The 16,285-nt window shown below is 41.6% G+C and overlaps 1 long non-coding RNA gene and 1 pseudogene across 1 annotated transcript in view; both read right to left on the bottom strand.

Moving 5' to 3' along the window:
• LOC137215724 (uncharacterized) overlaps positions 1-16,285 on the bottom strand; it is a 117,424-nt gene that overhangs the window by 75,942 nt on the left and 25,197 nt on the right. The gene's annotated exons all lie outside the window — the stretch shown is intronic.
• LOC137214739 (large ribosomal subunit protein uL11-like) lies at positions 4,178-4,674 on the bottom strand (annotated as a pseudogene).

Raw genomic sequence — 16,285 nt, 5'->3', positions numbered from 1 at the left:
TTATTGTGCCATAATATGGAAATCTATGAACTCAGCAAATTTTCCAAAAGCCCAATAGAAATCAAACATTTACTTATCAAGAAAGTCCCAGGTTTACTTAAAAAAAAAAAAAACTTTTTTTTTAGCTTTTAAGATAGAATTAGGGGGCTCCCCTGGTGGCTCAGTGGTTAAGAATCCGCCTACCAGTGCAGGGGACACCGGTTCGAGCCCTGGGCCAGGAAGATCCCACATGCCACGGAACAGCTGGGCCTCTGTGCCACAACTACTGAGCCTGAGCTCTAGAGTCCACGAGCCACAACTACTGAAGCCTGCATGCCACAGCTACTGAAGCCCGTGCACCTAGAGCCCATGCTCCGCAACAAGAGAAGCCACTGCGATGAGAGGCCTGTGCACCGCAACGAATAGTAGCCCCTGCTCGCTGTGACTAGAGAAAGCCCTTGTGCAACAACGAAGACCCCACGCAGCCAAAAATAAATAAATATTTTTTAAGTAATAAAATTTTAAAAAAAGATAGAATTAGGAAGAGAGAAAATTTGGAGTTGAAAGAATAAGGTTCACATCCAGCTCTGTCATTTGTGTCCTATGTGACACTGCACAAGTTACTTAATGCTACAGTGTTATTATGATAAACTCAGTGAAGTGAATGATATTATACCCATTTCTCAGATGAACATACCGGTTAAATTCAACCCTGAGGGGCTTCCCTGGTGGTGCAACGGTTAAGAATCCGCCTGCCAATGCAGGGGACACGGGTTCGAGCCCTCATCTGGGAAGATCCCACATGCTGCGGAGCAACTAAGCCTGTGCGCCACAACTACTGAGCCTGTGCTCTAGAGCCCATGAGCCACAACTACTGAGCCCGTGCTCTAGAGCCCTCATGCCACCACCACTGAAGCCTGCGTGCCTACAGCCCGTACTTTGCAACAAGAGAAGCCACCACAATGAGAAGTCCGCGCACCACAACGAAGAGTAGTCCCCGCTCACTGCAACTAGAGAAAGCCTGTGAGCACCAAGGAAGACCCAACACAGCCAAAAATAAATAAATAAAATAAATAAATTTATTAAAAAAAAAAATTCAACTCTGAGTGTGGCTATATCCCAAATTACTGATCTCTTTATTTAGAAGGACTGAAAAACTATGTGATGCCAAATTGCACTTAGTCTAACCTTGGTCACAAGGTTGAATATGCCAGAATTTGGGGACTATACTGATATGAGTTTACTGTGTAATTGTCTTGGAAGGATCCCAGGTCCAGATCACACCCCCGTAGGTGAGAGTAGAGTTTTCCTAAAGTGAAACGATATTTTAGCTGTCAGTCATCCTGGAAAGAGATCCTTTGGAGGCAATAAAAAAAGGACTTGGGAGAACCCCATGAAAGAGGGGAAATTATATCTCTTTCCTTCAGTCTCAGGACCCAGTTCAGTTCACCGGATGTTTGGTCACATTGACACAGTTCCAGAAAAAAGCAGGAAGCCAATCTGAGGGAAAGACCTAGGGATGGAGCACAGCTGTAAATCACTGCATGTTGGACTCCTCTTTTCCTGTTACCAACCTTCAGTGAAATCTCTGCTACGATCTAGGACAAAGGTCTGCAAACACTTTCTATAAAGGGCCAGAGAGTGAATACTGTAGGCTTTGTGGGCTATACTGTCTCATCGCAACCACTTAAGTCCTGACATTGTAGCTCAAACGCTGCCCTAGGGCTTCCCTGCTGGCGCAGTGGTTGAGAGTCCGCCTGCCGATGCAGGGGGACACGGGTTCGTGCCCCGGTCCGGGAAGATCCCACATGCCGCGGAGCGGCTGGGCCCGTGAGCCATGGCCGCTGAGCCTGTGCATCCAGAGCCTGTGCTCCGCAACGGGAGAGGCCACAACAGTGAGAGGCCCGCGTACGGGGTGGGGGGGGGGGGGGGGAAGCTGCCCTAAATATGTAAACGAGTGAGGGTGGCTGTGTTTCGATAAAACTTTATATACATTGAAATTCTAATTTAATATAATTATCACATGTAATGAAATATTATTCTTTTGATTTTTTGTCAACTATTTAAAAATGTAAAATACAGTCTTAGCTCACAATCCATACAAAAACAGGCAACAGGCCAGATTTGAACCAGGGGTTGGAATTTGCCCCCTGCTCTAGGAAATTAAACAGGAGAGCCTATCCTCCTGGAAGTAAGGCAGTAAAACAGAAAGAAATGTGCCCTTCTCTGGAAACTAATGCTACTGTCACCATCCAAGACAGTCACATTCTATGCTAACTTCCTCCTACTTAACTAAGCCCATGGCTGCTGAATTTTAGGATGTCAATATAAGGGCAACACTGTCCTCCAAACTACTAGAAATTGATTATGGATACAAATCACCAGTGATGCACCTGGTACCTAGAACATACTTTGACAATACTTGATTCCCTCCCTCTTGCTGATTTTAGCTTCGTAACCTTGGTGTGAAATATGCTTAATTCACATCTAAACTGTTGAGGTTTTTTTTTCTAATTCTGACTAATAGAAATATAGGAAAGCCAAATCCTTATTACTTAAAACATACAGTTATTATTGTTTAATATTCTTATTTTTTGAGAGGTTAAATTGTTCAAGGTCTGTAGACAAGGGACAAAAAAAAATAAGACCATATACAAAAGATACTTTGGTGGTGGTCTCCACCACTTCCCCTACATAAAAACTGCATCGTGTGTCTTTTTCTCCACGTTCTGCATATACACGCACACACATAAGCACATGTGCCTTTCTCCAGCCTTTATATTTATGCACACTTTAAAATAACAATTTCATTAACTTCATTCATCTTTTGGATTAGCCAAAGGACAGCCTTGTAGACATTAATGCAGCATAGAAAATCAATGCATCACAATTAGTAAAAGCCAATTGGAAAGGCTCCTGGCTTTTGTTTTACTTTATTTTTACTCATACACATTCAGTTTATTTCAACAGAGGACAATTTTGCTATTCATGCCATCAGCCAGAATTCTTGAACCAATGAAGCCAGTGGACACTAATGAAAAAGGATTTTTCATGTCTGTTGCATCTGACTCAACACCAAGTTGCTTAATGAATTACATTTGGGTTTCACCTAGAGTTGATTAAATATTTAACATTTGGAGCAAAAATACAGCTGCATTCAGTAGGTTAAGGGTGAGCCACAAAATGGCTTCTAATAACCAATTCTAGAAGTGCATTATAGAAAACACTATTAAAAATTATCTAACCCAATAAACCAATATTTTAGACTAGAAATAACTGAGGCCCAAGAGATTCAGGTGGCATGGTTGAAGTCATCCAGCTAGATTTTAATCCGGCATTCCTTTTAGCTGGATATTAGACTCATTCTGAGAAGCAGAAAATGGGACTGTTTCTTTTAGGATGGTCAAATCCTAGTATTCAGAGATTGGCCCTCTTTTTGAACAGGTGTAGACTGCACCTGACCTCAGGCTACACGTGTTTCTGACAATTCCAAATGAAGTGTCTGCTCTAAGGGAAAGATCTGGATTTTAGCTGCTGCCCTCGGTGGTGCAGGGTTAAGTGCCAACATGTTTGAGTGCAGGACTTATTCTTGAAGTTGCCAGCTTCAGCTAATTGCAGATGTAAAAGATAAGACACCAATTTCAAAAAGAAGAGCACATTGCAATGAGGCCAAAAAACGTGTTCACTGTGCTCCTTCCCTATCTAAGGACAATTGACCGCACTAGAGGAGACTGATAAAATTTAATGGTCTTTTTTTTTAAGTTATTTCTAATTTAAATGTGATTTAAGAAAATTAATACCCAAGTCTGATTCAGAAGTCATTTGGGGCAGCTAAATTACAAGGCTCCTTAGAGGAAGAGTTTTTTCCATTCAATTAATGAACAAATTTTTAGGTATTATTAAGGTATGATTGATACAATAAACAGCACATATTTAAGGGGGACAACTTGACCAGTGTTGAAATATGCATACACTCATGTAACTATCATCACAGTCAACATAATAAACAATTCCATAATGCTCAATAGTTTACTGGACATGTCTGAAATCTACTCTCCAGCTCTGTCCTTAGACAACCACTAATCTGTTTTTTGTTTGTTTGCTCTTATTTTTTGGGGGGGGGGGGGTTTGTGGTTTGGGGAGTATTTTTTACTGGTTTCCAAGTGATCCTTTATTGAAATATTTTCCTTAGTAGTTCCTAACTAGCTGGGCATTCAACTGCACCAGTTGATGTCATCTATGACGTCATGACGGTGGTGACCATCAACACTGCAGCCATACACTGGGCAGTCCCCAGGATTTCTTGAATGGTTCCAGAGAGTTTTCTAGCTAAACATCCATGCCACATCTGTCAGACAAAGTTGACAATCTCTTCAACAGTGATGTTTCCTATGTGCTTAATGTTTTTTGATTCTTTCCGTCTCTAGGTGATTCCTTGAGGGCTTTGATGGCCAGGGTAGAAGTAGAAGGTACCACCTCAATCTGGGCCTGTCTGTTTTAAATGGGTAGGTCCACTATAATCCTCAGGCCCTTCATGTCACTGGTTGCCTTGGTGATGCCACCACCAAGCTTTTTTGGAGACAGACTCAGGGGACAGATATTGGTGGCCAGGGCAGACGTGGTATCAATTTCCCGACCAAGGCACCTCAAGTACACACAACTTTTGATCTTGTTGGGGTTGAACTTGAGCGACATGTTGGAGGCAGCTGGTGTCGGATAGACCTGGATGCAAAAAGACGGAAGAAAGTTGCCCCCTGGCCTGCTCTGAGATAAAAGAGGAAAGCTGCTTTCTGTTATATATTTGTTTGCACTTTCTAGAATCTTCTAGAAATGAGGTCCTGTAGTATGTACTCTTTTTTGGTCTGGCTTATGTAATTCAACATAAATCATTTTGAGATTCATCCATGTTGTTGCGTGTATCAATAGTTTATTCCTTTTTTCTGAGTTTATTGTAAGGATATAGAAAAACTAAATTGAAATGGACCATAGACCTAAATGCCAACCCATAAAACTTCTAAAAGAAAACAGGAAAAAATCATAATGGCCTTGAGTTGGGATAAGATATCTAATATAGCAGGGGTCCCCAACCCCCATGCCGTGGACCACTACTGGTCCGCAGCCTGTCAGGAACCGGGCCGTGCAGCAGGAGGTGAGCGGCGGGCAAGCGAGTTAAGCTTCATCTGCCGCTCCCCATCGCTCACATTACCGCCTGAGCCATCCCCGCCACCCCACCCCACCCCCTGGTCTGTGGAAAAACTGTCTTCTACAGAACCGGTTCCTGGTGCCAAAAAGGTTGGGGGCCACTGTATAGGACAACAAAAGCGTGAACTATTAAAACATCAATAAATTGAACTTCATCAAAATTAAAACTTTTTCTCTTCCAAACACACTGTTAAGAAAGTGGAAAGGCGGGCTTCCCTGGTGGCGCAGTGGTTAAGAATCCGCCTGCCAATGCAGGGGACACGGGTTCGAGCCCTGGTCAGGGAAGATCCTACACGCTGTGGAGCAACTAAGCCCATGCGCCCCAACTACTGAGCCTGTGCTCTAGAGCCCGTGAGCCACAACTACTGAAGCCCACGAGCCACAACTACTGAAGCCCGTGTGCCTAGAGCCTGTGCTCTGAAACAAGAGAAGCCACTGAAATGAGAAGCCGCGCAGTGCAACGAAGAGTAGCCCCCGCTCACCGCAACTAGAGAAAGCCCGCGCACAGCAACGAAGACCTAACGCAGCCAAAGATAAATAAATAAATAAGTTTATTAAAAAAAAAGAAACGCCACACACTTTGAAGCAGCCAAAGGTGGTAAGGCCTGGAGTGGACGCCAGCTTTATTTATTGTCAAGGCCAGCACATTCGTCAACTCTCCTCATTAAAATTTGCCAATTAATGAGCAGTGGCATACCCCTTAGCAAAGGTCAGCAGCAACCTAAGCAAACTTATCAAAAATTCAAAAAGGTACAGAGTTTGGGAAAAGTTCATTCTTCACTTAATTAACGGATCTAATTACAATCCTGACATAACAAAATGCAAAATGCGCTCTTCAAAAGACACGCAGTCAAAGATTTAACAGCCCAGATAACCTCCTCCTTTGGTACAGGCTGACCCAAATGTGTGTGTGTGGGGGGGGGATCTTAGCATACAGTCAACGGGGTTGATGAAATGGCTTTTCAAGAAATTAAAGCTTAGTAGGGTATCAGTATCCCAGAGCAACAAAGGAATTGAAAGCGAATGAAGACGCTCCCACATCCCGCAATCTGGCTGAACACAGAGTCAAGGCTTTCACTAATCTCCTTTGTTAGCAGACATCAAAGTATTTATTTGGTGACCTTTCCTGACTAGTTGTGAATAGCACTTTAGCATCCTAAAGAGTCCGGGTCTGTAACTGTTGCCTCATTTAGATGAAACCTAAGATACAATAAGATAGAATGGATATGCTGTGCTTACATTGTTTCTGAAATAGCAGGTCTAGAATTTCAAACCAGGTACCACTAACCAAAGGCTTAGAGAAAAATCACCCTGACCTCCAGCTCATCCACTCAGAGAACAACCATCTTGAGAGGGTTAGCTCCATCACTGTCTCATGACATGGAATCAGCTTCACAGGAGACAGTAAAAACCCTGGCAACTTCAAGTTTTGATTCTGTACATGAAAATGAACAGATAGGAAGCATTAAGTCTCAAGGCTTCTCACCATTCTCACCCTTCAAGGGTGTTCAAAACTTTTAGACAGCAAGTGGGTTTTCCACTCAGGAGTTCCTAGGTGAGAAGCACACTCGTGGATTAGAATAAGCATATCACAGAGTATTATTATCTGGAAGGGGAAACCGATGCTCAGAGAGAATAAATGACTCACCTAAGACCAAACACAAAGGTAATAGTAAAGAACCCTGCAGCCTACCCTCAGCAGGGTCAGGTGTGGTAGTTCTAATCATTTCTTTATTCAACAAACATTCGTTAAGCATCTTTCATGTGTTGGGCCTTGTTTAGTCACCGGAATGAGGTTAAGTGTTCAAAACAGATATGTCCTACCCCTCATAGAGCTTCTATTCTAGTGGAGGAAGATAGACAATAAAGCAACAAATAAGCAAGAAAAATGCATCTAGGGAATTCTCTAGCAGTCCAGTGGTTAGGACTTGGCACTTTCACTGCTGGGGCCCAGGTTCAATCCCTGGTCAGGGAGCTAAGATACCGCGAGCTGCGTGGCTCGGCCAAAAAAGAAAAAAACAGAAAGAAAGAAAATGCATCTACTATCGGTGCTTATAGAGAACTAAAACGGAGGGACGTGAGAGTGACTGGGTGATCATTATAGTTGGAAGGACTGGAGAAGCTCTCCCTAAGAGGTAACATTTCAGCTGAGCCTGAAGGACACAGAGAGCCATCCACGTAAAGACTAGAGACAAATGTACAAAAACAGGAGAGAAAAATTGGTGCCAAGGACCAAGGCCACTAAACAATATCAAGAAGACCAAGGCATCCAGAACCAAGAGAGCGAGGAGAGGGGTATAAGATGAGGCAGAGGCAGCAGGCCACGGGTAGCTATCACACACAGGACTTTGCACGTCCATGATAGGATATACGAATTTTATTACAAGTGCAACAGACTCCACTAGAGGGTTTTAAGCAGAGGAGTGATCTGAATTCTCTTCAGAAGATCATCCTAGCATATATGGAGACAGTCCAGAGTCCAGTAAGAAAATCCAGTAAGAAGGTTGCAGCAGGAGAGCAGGAAAGAGACGAGAGTGGAGGTGTCAGTGGAGATGGAGGAAAGGTAAACAGAACTTGCATGTGAATTGATGAGATGTGGGAGGAGGTGAGAAAAGAGGAGCAAAGCATCACTGGTGGGTTTGGGGCTTGAGCAACTGTTTGAGTGGTGATGGCTGATACTGGGTTGAGGAAAACAGGCCATAGGAAAGAAGCAAGTGTGGAGGTTAGCAATAGATTTTTTGGTCAAATTTGAGATGCCTAGTAGATACCGTTGTGAGATACCAGCTAGATAACTGGATAGAGAAATATACAAATCTGGGATTCTAGGAGGATGTTTAGAATTGAGGCAGCAAAGTGACAGTTACCTTCCTTAGAGATGTCACTTAAAGTCACTGGACTGGATGAGGTCACCCAGGCAAAGGGAGAATTTTTCCAAAGGAGCAGTCCACTCCACTCCTTTCCAGGAGGAGCTCTGTGCTTTTTTCTCTCCCGCACAGCTGTTCTGTGACAGTACTTGAGAACAATAAAGGAAGGGAGGCGACTCTCAGCGTCCTTGGACGCATGTTTGGAGTTGGTGCCTCTTCCTCGTAATCAAAAGGCCCTCAGAGGTGAGACGCAAAGACGCGCACTTCCTGTGATGTGCTGCCGAGCGAAAACCCTGGTCCCTACCTCAAGTCCTTCGTAAAGAAAAAGAAAAAAAAAAAAATCAATCCGCTTTCACACAAAACTGTGGAGTTTTACTTACTGTGCACCTAAAGAGGGGAAAAGCAGCCGCCGCCGCGATCACTGGCGGCCTTCCCTGAGAACCCGGTGTGAGGCTGCCCCCTTGTGTCTACTAATGGGTATGACCCGCTCAGCAATCCAAAATCGGTTTCTTAAAATCGCAGGGCACCGAGGGGTGGGAGAGGGAGCGTGGGAGGGAGGCGCCAGAGGGAGGGGATATGGGGATATATGTATATGCATAGCTGATTCACTCTGTTATACAGCAGAAACCAACACACCATGGTAAAGCAATTATACTCCAATAAAGATGTTAAAAAAAAAAATTTCAGGGCTTCCCTGGTGGTACAGTGGTTAAGAATCCGCCTGCCAATGCAGTGGACACGAGTTCGATCTTCCCTGGTCCGGGAAGATCCCACATGCCGCGGAGCAACTAAGCCCGTGCGCCACAACTACTGAGCCCGCTTTCTAGAGCCCGCGAGCCACAACTACTGAAGCCCGCGCACCTAGAGCCTGTGCTCCGCAACAAGAGAAGCCACCGCAATGAGAAGCCACACACCACAACGAAGAGTAGCCTCCGCTCGCTGCAACCAGAGAAAGTCCGCGCACAGCAACAAAGACCCAACGCAGCCAAAAATAAAAATAAATAAAATAAATTTATAAAAAATTGCAGAGCACGGAGCTGCCTTTATTTCCTCTTAACTTTTTTCTTTTTTTTAGCTGTTACTGAGTGGGTAAGTTAATTGAATAATTGAATTATAATTGCTGTACAATATTATATAAGTTACAGGTGTACAACATAGTGATTCACAATTTTTAAAGGTTATGCTCCATTTATAGTAGTTATAAAGTATTGGCTATATTCCTCATGTTGTACAATACATCCTTGTGGCTTATTTTATACCTAATAGTTTGTACTTCTTAATCCCCACTTTATCTTGCCCCTCCCCACTTCCCTCTTCCCACTGGTAACCACTAGTTTGTTCTCTCTATCTGTGAGTCTGCTTCTTTTATGTTATATTCACTAGTTTGTTGTATTTTTTAGATTCCACATATAAGTGACATCACATGCCGCAGTGGTCACTATAAAGGAAACAAACCAAAACACACCAAATGCTCCACTGCCCTTGAGATGAAGCCCTTTCCCAACTCAAGCTTGACCTTGGACCCCTGCCTGGCCCTGCCTCCCCAGCCTCTGCTCCCTATGACCATTATACTGGCTCACCATCAGTCCCACACCCCACCCACCCCTGATCACACCATGGCGCACTCTCCTGCCCTGGCCCATCTGCCCCAAATCCTCCTCACACCCTTCTTTGCCTTCAGACCTCATACTGGAAACATCCAAGCTCACTCTGGGAAACCTGCTCTGGGCCTCGAGGATGGGAGCTCCTCTGACGTATTTCTCCCATCACAGTCTTTGCCACAGCTTGTTATAACTGTTTCGTTGTCTGTCTCCCCTAGAGAATGTAAGCTCTACTTCCTAGAAATAACCACCACTTACCAGAAATCAATCCCATGCGCCCCCATTACAGGAACATAGATGAGGAAATGAGAAAGCTCCACGTGACATTACCTACAAACATCAAAACGTGGGCTTCTTAAAAACACATCTTTCCCTGTCATACAAGGCATAATTCTCAAGCAAAGATAGTGGTGGCTTCACAGATTCAGATACCTGGTGGTCCTTTAGGATACCCCAAGGTGTATGACCTTGATGTGACATATGGGTCTGATTAACTAGTGTCTCGGCTGGGATTCCTCTGAAAGCAGGGCCTGAAACAAGTTGAGTGCAGATGATGTCAGAAGCAGGGATGTGAAACGGTGGGAATAAAACAGGGAAGGAGGAAAATGAGGAATGGCTTACTGAGCTGTTTACTTGCGGGTCCAGTAGAGCTCAGTGACGTCAGGGAACTTCTGAGAACCCATGTAGAAAGCACCTTATAATTGTCCATCTGAAGGGCAGAAATGTGGTGCATTTTTCAACCAACTCTTATTTTCCACTGGTGAAGGACTGCTACCTTGCATCTCTGGGCTGACCCGAAAAGAACTTGACTATCCTTCCATGGTTTTAGAAAACCACGTGAGGCAGAAAACCAGAAAGAGACCATGGCACACATGCTTGAAGAGGGATGAGGTCAGGAACAGGAACTTTCCACCCCAGCTAAGCCGAAAAAGGTGAGTTGAGGGGATGTGACCTGGGGACGACAGGCATCTGTGTCATCTAGGAAGAGCCTCATCCTGAATGATTTAGAGAAACCTTGTTCTGTAGAGCACAGGGTACCACATTTGCCATTTGCTAGCTGTGTGAGATTCAGCAAACTTCTTATCTCTCTGAATCTTAAAATTCTTCATCCATCAAGTAATTATTAATGGTAACTATAATTAAGGGCTCTTCTAAATAACAAATGTGTTAATATATGTGAGGTGCCTGGTACAAGGAGAAAAAGAAGTTAAGTTGCTATAGTATTGTTAATAAAATAACAAGAGTAATATCTCACTTGCCTCATGGATTCATGTCTGTTGACTCCATTTTTGTCCTGCTCTTACTTAGTAGCATCTGTTTATTCAGACACATGCTAGTTGCCTTGGCTTGTTTCCATTCTTCCTTCTTCCTAACAAATATTTATTGAGTCTTAACTGTGCTTCAGACATTGTGCTCCCCTCAACTCTATAATTTTGCTTCCCAGACCATATTCAAGCATTCTTATCTGAAGTACTAGAAATTCGCTGTCTGCATAAATACTGCCTGCCACTAACCCCTAATCCACACCATGCAAGTATTTAAAGTCTTGCCATGTCACACTGGAAATGCAACAGATAGACCAGAACTTACATCTAATTGAGCACTGTTCCTCTTAAGTAGTCACCTTGCAAAGTTACACAATCCACCTGTCTCCCTCCTCCACCCCATGCATACATTTAGGGAACAATACAGAGTCAGCATATTATTTTTAATGTATTTGAAGACAAAAACTATTTTTGTTTCATTTGTAGGTATATGCAACAACACAAACAGAGGAGTACATAACACTAGAGACCACATCTTATTCTTCTTTGGTGACCCCCACTCCATACCTACCTAGTAACCTTTACTTTGTAAGGCAACAGTAAGTGTTAGCTACTATTTTCATCCATTTATCAAATATTCTAAGCACCTACTATAAACTAATTGATGTATTAAGAGCTGAAAAAGGACACAAAGGTAATTAAAAATATGACTTATGATCTCAAGATCGCTATGGTCTAACAGAGAAGTTAATATTAAATGCCTCTACAAAAAGATCTTAGGAGAATTTTATAGATGAAGTTGAACTGAAAGGTGGGTACGATTTCAATAGACAAAACTGTGAAAGAAAGAATGCAGTATTAGCAGCAGGAGCAGCAAAAGCAAAGGCACCGAGTCAGGAAATAACCAAAAAATTCATTTAACAGTGTTAAATAATTTTTTCTCAATCAGTGGGAATAGATGGCTTGGGACACTCTACTAAGACACTGGTATAATATCAGAGGTATCTAAACAGGGGTGTTGAAACTCACTTCCCATAAACTTTTTAGTATAAATGAAGCTTGAAAATTTGAAAAATATTCATCACCAAAGAACCCTCTGGGGGAGTTGAAAAATCACCTGCCTCCAGCTGGTACTTTGCTCTGTTAATGATTTGTATACATGTGAACAAAAGGTTCAATGCTCCTATTAATTACCTAAAAAATGATTAATCTCCTCTTCCACTATGGAATTAGGGACTCAAGAGGTAGATCGTTTAAACCTCTGTATCGCAGATATCAGAAATGAGTATCCTTCCTTATACACTCACCATACTCTTCCCCAGCTTTCCTTCTGCTCCCATTCTATACACACATATAGCACACTGAGAAGAGATGAAATTCATATTCATTTTGTTTTTGCTCACATCCCAGAGGTAGAAATGATGAGGCACAAACTTTCTAAGCTAGGGCACATGTGTGGGTAATCATACCGTTTACTTCACCATCAGAAGGTCCCCTTCTCCCCACATGCTCCCATATCACTCCCTGAACATACATTTCACCTAAATTTGCCATGAAATCCTCAAGATGTTCACAACTTTTTTTTTAAATAACACTAAGCATAACCTATCTACTTTGCCTATGGTTGGGGCCTTAACTGTAATAGCCTCCAGCCTTGCAATTCACCTTCCCAGTTATGACCTCTACTCTAAACTGTAATTGGATTGTCCCTATTTTCATAGCACTGTGCAAATATCCCACCACATAAAACATTTCTCTTGGGGCACTCATCCATATTCCAATTGCCAACTTGAAGGGCTCTCTGGAAAGTTCACTTCGAATTATGTAACGCTAAAAAGAATTTAAACCAAAAAGGATAGGATAATTATTGTTTTTCTGAAAATTGTTTATAGTATCTTTGGGTTCAGGACTTACAACGATCAGCACTTGTAATGACTTAGATGAAGATGTAAAAGGTAAGAACTCAGCCTTGCAAATAACACGAAGATGTGGAGAAAAAAAACTATTGAGCGAAGTACAATAAGCCACTATCTATTAACTACTATTAAGGTGCTTTATACTTAAATCACACAATTTTATCATAAAAATCCCTATAGAGTTGCTGTTGTTATTATCATACCTCTGTTTCATAGAGGAAGAATTAGGCCTTATCATGTCTAGGGCACAGGTGCAAATCCACTGCAGCTGAAGTAAGGGAACAGAAAAAAAACATCTATCCCTGAGGGAAGGGGCAGGAATACATGCCAGACATAGGCTATTAGACATCTCCTCTAGCTGAGCAGGAAGACAGTAGATCCCTAGAAGACTCCACCCTCAGGACCCAGGACACAGCAGTTATCTAATACCAAGGCTTAATCAGAACAACAGAAAATATGACCCCTCCTCTGCTCTCACCACCAGGCTAACAAGCCTCCAGTAACTAATAATAGCAGTCTATTATTGGAGAGGGGCAACAGTGAAGACCTAACGCTGATGGTGGAACACATATTAAGAAAAACCCTCCGGCAAATTAGTACCCACTTTAAATACAAAGAAAAGCTAGAAGAATCTGAAGCCTGTGGTACAATGAGGGTGCATTGGTTTCCTGAAAAGAAAAAAGATTAAGTTATAGGTTGCATTGTTTCCTGGAAAAAAAAAAAGATAAGTTAGAATCCTAAGCCTCAGTACTTCAGAACATGACCTTATTTGGAGATCAGGTCTTTACAGAAGTAGTCAAGTTAAAATGAGGTCCTTAGGGTGAGTCCTAATTCAATATGACTAATTTCCTTATAAAAGGGGAAATTTGGATACAGAGACAGACACGCATGGAGAGAAGATGATGTGAAGAGATACACAAAGAAGATAGCCATCTACAAACCAAGGAGAGATTCCTGAAACAGAACCTTCCCTCACAGCCCTCAGAAGAAACCAACCCTGATGACACTCTGATTTAGGACTTCTAGCCTCCAGAACGATGAGGCAGAAATTTGTTGTTTAAGCCATTCAGTTTGTGGTACTTTGTTACAGCAGCCCTAGCAAACTAAGACAGAGGGTAACCACAGAAAAAATAAATCCCAAACTCAACTTAACTCCTGAGTAGATTGAATCAAACACTTACTAAAGGTCCAGCAGGAGGAAAGGCATGCCAGTTTCCAAATAAAAAAAAAAAAACTATTAAGTTTCTACAGTCCTAAAAAAAAAAAGTCTGGCTTTCAATCAAAAACTACTAGGCATACAAAAAAGGACAGAAAAAAAAACTGTCAAGAGACAAAGTAAGCAACAGAATCAGACTCATATATGACACATGTTGAAACTAACAGGGAATTCTAAATAATTATGATTAACATGCTAAAGGCTATAGTGGAAAAGGTGGATAGCATGTAAGATCAGATGAGTGATTTCAGAAAAAAAAAAGAAAATTCTAGAAACGAAGATCACTGTAACAGAGATAAAGAATGCCTTCAACAGGCTAATCACTAAGCTTCACATAACTGAAGGAAAAAGTCAGTGAAGTTGAATGCAGGTCAAAAGAAATTAGTCAAACTGAAACACAAAGAGAAAAATAGGACCAGAGCATCCAAGAGCTGTGGGACAATATCAAGTGGTCTAATATACATGTAATTGGAATCCCAGAAGAAGACTCCATTTCTTTTTCAGGAGAAGAGAGAGAAATGAGGCAGGAAAATATTCAAAGAAATAATAGTGAAGAATATTCCAAACTAATGACAGACACCTGGGTTTGCAGGATACATACCAAACAAAGCATACCTATGTATACCACGTCCAAACTTCTGAAAAGGAAAGACACAGAGAAAATATTAAAAGGCAGCTAATACGTACAATGGAATATTACTCACACATAAAAAAGGAATGAAATATTGCCATTTGCAGCAACGTGGATAGACCTAGAGAATACTATGCTTAGTGAAATAAGTCAGAGAAAAAAAATACTATATGATATCACTTACATGTGGAATCTAAAAAAGTAATACAAATGAACCTATATACAAAACAGCAACAGACTCAGACAGGGAAAACAAACTTACGGTTACCAAAGGGGACGTGGGGGTGGGAACAGATGAGGAGTGTGTGATTAACAGATACAAACTACTATACACAAAATAGATAACCAACAAGGATTTACTGTATAGCACAGGGAACTATACCCAATATACTATTGGGTACAGGTATTAGGGGTACCTAATATTCCTATAATGGAATATAATCTGCAAAAACACCAGAATCACTATGCTATACACCTGAAACACACAATACTATAAATCAACTATACTTCTGTTTTTAAAAATATCATAGCAGCAAAGTTAAAAAAAAAAAAAAGAAGCAGCTAGAGGGAAAAGACATATTACAAAGCGGAATAAATGAGAATTACAGCAAACTTCCTGTCAGAAACTATGCAAGCCAGGAGGTATCCTGAATAGCCCTGTACCTGTTAAAGAAATCAATTGGCAGCTTAAAACTTTCCCACAAAGAAAACTCAGGCTTAGACAGCTTCCACAGCGAATTCTATCAAACATTTAAGGGAAAAATAATATCACTCTACATAAAGCTTTCCAGAAAACTAAAGAGGAAGGAACACTTCTCAACTCATTCTATGAGTACAACACTACTTTGATACCCTGCCAAAGACATTAAGAGGGACTTCTCTGGTGGTCCAGTGGATAAGACTCCACACTCCCAATGCAGGGGGCCCGGGTTCAATCCCTGGTCAGAGAACTAGATCCCACATGCATGCCACAATGAAGATCCCGCGTGCCACAACGAAGGTCCACGTGCCGTGACTAAGACCAGGGCACAGCCAAAATGAAAATACATATTTTTTAAAAGACATTAAGAGAAAAGAAAGCTATAGAACAATATCCCTCTTAAGCACTGACCAAAAAATCCTCATCACTAAATAAATCCTCATTCACTAAGATATTAGTGAACCAAATCTACAATAAATCAAAAGGAAAATACATCATAACCAATTGGAATTATCTCTTGATGCAGAGCTGATTAAACATTTGAAAATCAATATAATTTACCACATCAACAGACTCAAGAAGAACTATATGACCAACTCAATAGATGCAGAAAAAGCCTTTAAAAAATTCAAAACCTCTCATGATACAAACTCAGCAAGCTGGGAATACATGGGAACTTCCTTAAGCTGATAGTTAATGTTCTAGTGGTGAAAGGCAGACTGCCTTTCAGATAGGGAACAAGGAAAGAATTCCACTCTTGCCACTCCTATTAAACACTGTACAGAGGACCATAAGAGATATAATAAGAAAAGTAGATAATAGGAATACAGATTAGAAAGGAAGAAATGAAATTCTTTTTTACTGATGACAAAGTTGTATACATAGATAATCCCAAGAATTTATCACACACA

This window comes from Pseudorca crassidens, chromosome 20, assembly GCF_039906515.1.
Source record: "Pseudorca crassidens isolate mPseCra1 chromosome 20, mPseCra1.hap1, whole genome shotgun sequence".
NCBI lineage: Eukaryota > Metazoa > Chordata > Mammalia > Artiodactyla > Delphinidae > Pseudorca > Pseudorca crassidens.
The sequence above is the reverse complement of the archived record's forward strand: the minus strand, read 5'-3'. Positions and strand labels throughout refer to the sequence as shown.